Source organism: Muntiacus reevesi, chromosome 8 (genome assembly GCF_963930625.1).
Source record: "Muntiacus reevesi chromosome 8, mMunRee1.1, whole genome shotgun sequence".
Taxonomy (NCBI): Eukaryota; Metazoa; Chordata; class Mammalia; order Artiodactyla; family Cervidae; genus Muntiacus; species Muntiacus reevesi.
The window spans coordinates 96406429-96414106 of record NC_089256.1 but is presented as its reverse complement, the minus strand read 5'-3'; the positions used below and the strand labels follow the sequence as shown (position 1 = coordinate 96414106).

Genomic DNA, 7678 nt, shown 5'->3' with positions numbered 1-7678 from the left:
TTACATTGTATTTCCCTTACTTTTGCTCCTCTTCCTGTCACCATTCTTTATAAAATATTAATTACAGTTTTTGAATTCCTGTCATTTTATCATCTTAAATCTATTTTAAATGGTGGGATGGTCTTCTTCATGATCAGAACTACTCACCCTTGCTTGACGACCTGGAATCAGCAATTCTGGAAGTGTTTGACTCCATGTGTGTGCCATGGCTTTGCCTATATATTATGTGTGAAGATGATCACGGTGCAACATATGAATGACCACAGTGAGGAGATTTCCTGCATGATTCTGAATAATTTCAGTTCTCTTAAGTGAGAAATAGCAAATCAGATTTAAGGATCTATTTTTAATTATATGCTTAATCTTTAGGGATGCCTATAATTAATTATTTGATAATACACTGTTACTCAACTTTCTTGGAAAAATAAGATTATGTACATTCACTGATTGAAATTGTGAAATTGTATTTGGTCTGGTGATCAAAAATAGCAATTACTGAACATTTATGTTGTGTATGCTGCCAGCCTAACAGTCTGTTTCTTGCTTGATAGGAAGAATGACATCAAATTTCACCCTTCTACATCCAAAAGTGGCGCATTTCCTCTTCCAGATTGCGGGGTGAGCAGAGTGGACGTTCAGTAGACGTTTGAGCCTCTGTAGGTCTGCTGTGGCTCAGCAGAGCTGGCGATGGGCAGTGCTGCTGCCACCTGCAGCTGAGAGGCATTAAAGTGTGTATTACCTCTGTGTGTGTAAATGGGCTTTGAAGAGCTTACTTAGTAAGAATTGCTTAATCTCCCCATTAGTCTGTCTATGTATTTTCAACTGCTAGCTTTCAACATTACTAAAAAATATAGTATGTTTTACATTACAAATTACTTGTGAATACAGTATAGGTGCCAGAATGATTCCTGAGATTTATTTGTTGATTATTTGATTATGCTAAAATTAATTTTTAAAAAGCAATTAAATGGTAGACTAAAATAGCCTTTATGATATACTGGGGCTTCCCTGGTGGCTCAGATGGTAAAGAATCTACCTTTATAATGCAAGAGATCTGGGTTTGATTTCTGGGTCAGGAAGATTCCCTAGAGAAGGAAATGGCAACCCACTCCAGTATTCTTGCCTGGAGAATTCCATAGAAGGGGAGCCTAGCAGACTCCAGTTTATGGGGTCACAAGGAATCGGACTCAAGTGAGTGACTTTCAGTTCATTTCATTGTGATGTATTGATACTAGGAAATATTTTCTAACTCTTATGTTTGACAAAGTTTGTTTTAAAAATTCCTCCATAGAATTTAAACTTTTTCTCAAAGAGATTTTTTTTTTTCAGGTTTACCCTTTACCCCCTTAATCTACTACTTAGAATAGTAACCAGAGGCATCCACAAAAATGACGTCAGAGATACGTTGTTAATGGATAAAATATTTTATGTTGTTGTTTATATGTTGTTTTTCAAATAGAAATAGTGCATGGTGTTGATGAGAATATTATTTGTTCAGGTCCTAATGGGATGAGGATACTTCTGTCCTAGGTTTCTGAATCCTCATCCTGTGTATTTTAAAATTTCTCCTCTTGTCATTTCTTGTCCATTCATATTCTCATCATAGAAGGTAGAGAGAAGGCTAACAAATTTGTAAAATTTGGCAAGTTACTTAAATTTCCTGAGCATCATTCTTTTCCTCTGTGCTTTTGAGTTTATAATAATCACTTTTCTGAGTTGCAACGAAATTAGATGAGACTCATGTGACGAATCTAGCACAATGTGTGAAACATGCCTATTAATATTAGCTTTTATAAGTTCATAAGACAAACTGTTTCATCGTGTTTTGTTTTAGGCAAAATGCTATACTTTCATATTTGAAGTATCTTATTTCTATTGTAACCGAACTTTAAAATCAAATATTTATAATTAAATGGAAAATGCCCAGAAAATGAATTTTCAATTATTTTGATAATAATATATATTAGCAGATGGTCATAAAATAGTGACTCAGTCAGCAAGACATAATCTGATTTTGCTCCTTTTCTTAATGAGATTTTAATTATTTTTTTTCTCAAAAAGAAATCATGGATTCCTTATGCTATTTAAGTCTGTGACACCTGAATTTAACACCTGATAGCTGGATGAACTATCACACATGTCACCATGGACATGTTCACTTATTTTTATGGCAAAAGTATAAGAAATAGGCAAAATCTATTTGCATTTAGAAAATTTTTATTAAAAAAAAAAAAAGCCCTTTTCTTTTCAAGTTAATCTGCAGATTCCAAAACAAAATCTTAGGATAAAGGACAGGATCATCATTTATATAAAAGAAAAATTGCTGAACTTGAGAACTCAAATTATTATAAATAAGAATTTCTTCTCTCTAATTTTAATAATTCAAAATCATGACAGAACTGTAGAATATAAGAGTAAATTGTGAAGTATTAAAATTTTATGTAAACTTGAGAATTCAAATTATTATAAACAAGAATTTCTTTCCACTAATTTTCACAATTAAAGATTATAACAGAACTGAAAAATACCAGAGTAAATTGTGAAGTATTAAAATGTTATGTTGTTTCCTAGGTTATTCTTATTCTGATTAAAAAAATACACCAAATCTAAAATAAATATATATAAACCTTTAATTAAGGTTCCAGTGACTCGGAATTTCAGTGAACTACTGCATGCTGTCTGGGCTACACTCTCATTCTTCAGATTATCTATCAAAACTTGTAGGGAAATAGAGATGATTTGTCTGATGACTTTTCATTTCTTTCCTGCAGGATATTATGAATAGGGAAGAATATTCAAGGTTTTTATTTGTTTTGTTTTCCCCCATTTCTTTTGGTTCACTCAGACTCAGCTTCTGAGTTCCATCTACCACCTAGATAATTCTTCACAGCCCTTAGACGATGCTTTAGTCAAGAATAGACATAGAACATACATCTAGGAGAAGAAGCTGTTCTTTAAATGGTGATCTAGTGCTACAGTTTGGAGGAGAGCTGAGTGGCAAAGTACGGCCTGATCATCCAAGAAAGCTGTGAACCTACTAGGTGCATCCTGACCTGCTGGGTGCTTTTCAAGTTTTACTCTCCGTGCTGAGAATGTCACTTCTCATTTCTGCGCCTCCGTGCTGTGTTCTTGGCTTGGAATGTTCTCCCAACCAACACTCTTCCTTGCTTTGACCACGCCTGCCTGGAGGACACACACTCATCTCGGGAGTTGTTATGTACTCTCTAGGCATTCTGACCGCCCACCCTAAATGTATTTAATTATTTCTATTTTTGTGTCTTCACGTATATTCTTTGAGCATAGCACATGTGAAACTGGAGAAGGAAATGGCTATCCACTCCAGTACTCTTGCCTGGAAAATCCCATGGACAGAGGAGCCTGGTGGGCTACAGTCCATTGGGTTGCAAGAGTCAGATGCAGCTGAGCACATGAAGCTGCATTGCACCTGTTTTGATGAGTGGTATGGCCACAATAGAAACTGGGGTTTTATGCTTGAGTTCTTAATATCCCTTACATCCCACATGCAATCAAATTCCAGGGTTTATCAATTTCTCTTCCATGCCTTGCTTAAGAAAACTCTATGTGATCCAACCCTTGGCCACTTTTCCTGCTGCTGCTCAAATCTCCCCCGCCCCCACCTTTAATTTATTATACTTCAGCTGCTCTGACTTCTGGCGTTTCTCAAACTTGTCCAGCAGTCTCTTGACTCAGAGACCCCAGACTTGCTTTTCCATCTACCTGGAACTCTTTCCCCAAATATTCATATGAATTTCTGCCTCATTTCCTTTTGCTGTTCAAATCTAACGGGAATTTCATTTCTATTTTTTTATCTTGAATTATTTTCACGGTTTTGGAAATATAAAGTTTTCATCCTCTTAGGAAATAACTGATTGTTCATTATAGCAAACGATGATAATCGGAACCAGGGCAGGAATCCCTCACAGATATTGTGGATCAGTTCCCAACCCCGGCAATAACGCAGTAAGGGATGTCACACTAATTTTTTGGATTCCCAGTGCATATAAAATATATATTTATACTGTATCGCAGTCTAATAAACATGCACCAGCATTATGTCTGGTACAGCAATGTATATACCTTGATATAAAATGCATTATTGCTTAATGAAAAAGGCTAACCATCGTGAGCCTTTGGTGAGCTGTAATCCTTTGCTGGTGGAGGGTCTTGCCTCAATGTCAAATGTTACAGACTTATCAGGGTGGTGGTTGCTGAAGGCTGGGGTGACTGTAGCAATTTCTTCAAATAAGGCAACAATGAAGTTTGCCACATCAGTTGGCTTTTCTGTAGCAGGCCATGCTATCTGATAACATTTTACCCAGAGTAGAACTGCTTTCAAAATTGGAGTCAGTCTTCTCAACTCTACTGCTACTGCTCCTTCATTGATTAAGTTGGTGTAATATTCTAAATGCCTTGTTGTCATTTCAACAGTATTCATAGCATCTTCACCAAGAGTAGATTCCATCTCAAGAAGCCATTTTCTTTGCTCATCCATGAGAAGCATCATTATGCTCCTCACCTCTTAAAGTCTTATTATGAGATTGGATCAGTGCAATCACATGTCTATTTCTGGTTCTCTTGCTACTTTCATTACATCTGTAGTTAATCATTCCACCGAAATCTTGAGCCTCTCCAAGTCATCCATGAGGGTGAGAATCAACTTCATCTAAATTCCTATTAATGTTGATATTTTGACCACTTCCCATGAATCATAAATGTTCTTAATGATTTCTAGAATAGTGAATGCTTTGCAGAAGATTTTCAATTTACTTTGCCCAGATCCTTACACTATCTGTGGCAACTGTAGCCTTCCAAAATGTGTTTCTTAGAGCATAGAACTTGAAAATTGAAATGCTTCCTTGATCCATTGGCTGCATAATGGATGTTGTGTGTTAGCAGGCCTGAAAACATTAATTTGATTGTTCATCTCCATCTGAGCTCTTGGGTGAGGTGGACTGTCAGTGAGCAATAAAATGTATTGAAAAGAACCTTTTTTTTTTTTTTCTGAGTAGTAGGTCTCAACACTGAGCTTAAAATATTTAGTAAACCATGTTGTAAACAGATGTTCTATCATCAGGCTTTGTTGTTCCATTCACAGAGCACAGGGTGAGTTGATTTAGCATGTCTTAAGAGACGTAGAAATTTTCAGAACATTAACTGAGCATTGGCTTCAACTTAAAGTCACCAGTTCCTTAGTGTCTAACAAGAGTCAGCCTGTCCCCTGAAGCTCTGAGCCAGGCATTGGCTCCTCCTCTCTAGTTGTGAAGGTCCTAGATGGCATCTTCTTCCAATAGAAGGCTGTTTTCATCAACACTGAAAGCCTATTGTTTAGCGTACCACCTTCATTAATGCTTGTAGCTAGATTTTTTGGATAACTTGTTGCGGCTTCTACATCAGAACTTGCTGCTTCACCTTGAGAAGGAAGACCGTTTCGTCCTTTGAACTTCATGAACCAACTTCTGTTGGCTTCAGACTTTTCTTCTGCATCTCCCTCATGTCTCTCAGCCTTCATAGAATTAAAAAGAGTTAAGGCCTTTGCTTTGGCCTAAAGGAATGTTACAGGTGGTTTAATCTTTTAGCCAGAGCCCTAAAACTTTCTCCATATCAGCAATATGGCTGTTTTGCTTTCTTATCATTCATGTGTTTACTGGGGCAGCACTTTTAATTTCCTTGAAGAACTTTTCCTTTGCATTCACATTTTCACTAACTGGTGTTAGCTGCCTAGCTTTCAACCACCTTGACTTTCCACATGCCTTCCTCACTAAGCTTAATCACTTCTAGCTTTTGATTTAAAGTAAGAGATGTGCAACCCTTCCTTTCACTCTAACACTTAGATACCACTGAAGTGTAACTAATTAGCATAATTTCAATATTGTTGTGTCTCATGGCAAAGGGAGGCCTGAAGACAGGGAGAGAGATGGGAGAAGAGTCCATCGGCAGATCGGTCAGAACACAACGGCATTTATTGATTAAATTTGTCATCTCGTATGGACCCTCTTTGTGGGGCCCCAAACAACTACCAGAGTAACATCGAAGATCACTAGTCACAGATCATCACAGCAAATATAATAATGATGAAAAGTTTGGAATATTATGAGAATGAACAAATGTTGACACAGAGACATAAACTGAGCCAATGCTATCGGAAAAAAGACACCAAGAGCCTTGTTCAACACAAGGTTGCCACTAACCTCCAATTTGTAAAATATGCAATAAAGTGAAGTGCAATAAAATGAGGTATGCCTGTGTTAAACTTGTTTAGTCCAATCAGTGATTGATTGTGAAAGTGCACACATTTCTGAAAGGACGTCAGTAACATCCCCTGCAATCAAATGTTAAAAATCAGGCTGAAAATCAGATAATCAGTGGCAGCTTCGATCCAGTGAACAGATTTCTGAGAGTCAGCCAGTCAGGAGCAGTCTGACTCTGGTAAACATATTTCCATAACTGAAGTCAACAATTCCAGCTTATAAACACCCCACTTTTCCCAAACCTATAAGCTTTCTTCTTTGCTTATAAGCTATCTTATAAGCTGAGTCCTCCCTTGCCTATTCAGCATGCAATATATTCAGCTGTGCCTGCGTGAGGCTTTTCTTGCACTGGTTTATCTTTTCTCTGTATACTGTACAGGCTCAAAGAGGGCCCAGACGTTGTTGCTGTGCTCACTGCTGCGACGCAGGGCTGACACAGGGCCGAGCATGCGGTACGAAGTTCACAAATATTTGTGGACTACATCTTTAGAGTAGAAATAGTGGCCACTTAGCATAATATTCCCGCTGCCTAATACAGTGCCTAGTACACAGAAGTAATCCCATAAAATATTATTTAGATGATTGAATGAATGAATTCATTGTCCATGTAAGTTTTAAAATATTTGTTAGGGATATCTTTGGAGTAAATGAGAGATTACTCAGATCCCTGTGGGTCCATTTAGTTCTCAAAAATTCACCTCTCTCTTCAACAATATTCCTGATGAAAAGGTGCTCACCTGCCTATTTGACATTGCCTTTTGGAAGCCTTAGAGACATTACAGGTTTAATGTGCTTAAAACCGAACCTGTGTACTTTTTGTGTCACCAAACCAACTCTTCTTCTAATGTTCTCTCTGTTACTATAGGCCAGAAATCCCCCGCTCTCCCTTGAACTTCTGTTTTTTAACCCAGCATCAAGTAAGGGTGATTTTGCTTCCCAAATATATCTTGAATCTGCTGACTTCTCAGCCTTTACATGAGCGCCACATCAATCCAAGCTACCATTAGCTGTCATCTGAACTACTTTAGTAACACTGATTGGTCCACGAGTGTCTTCTCCAGGCCTCTCACCAATCTAATCTTTCATCACTCTACACTCTCCTTATAAACCCTCATCAGTTACTTTGCTGATAGGACACAGTCTGAAATTTTCAACATATCCTCCAGACCCCATTTGTTCTCTTCTTGTACCACCTTTCTCTTCATTGTCTGAACTTTAGTCATTGGCCTTTTTCAAGTCACTTGAGATTGTCATGCCCTCCACCTCCTCCATAAGAGAACTTTTGCAATTTTTGCAACATTCTTCCTCTTGTTCTGACTTATCCTTCACATATTAAATCCACTATCATTCCCTGACCAAGTCATATACCCCTACCTTACTTAGAACCTTGTCTGTCTCCTGTGAACTCT

At 37.5% G+C, this 7678-nt stretch overlaps 1 pseudogene; it reads right to left on the bottom strand.

The window, feature by feature from the left end:
• Nucleotides 1–4134: 4134 nt before the first annotated feature.
• LOC136172991 (tigger transposable element-derived protein 1-like) lies at nucleotides 4135–6000 on the bottom strand (annotated as a pseudogene).
• Nucleotides 6001–7678: the final 1678 nt, after the last annotated feature.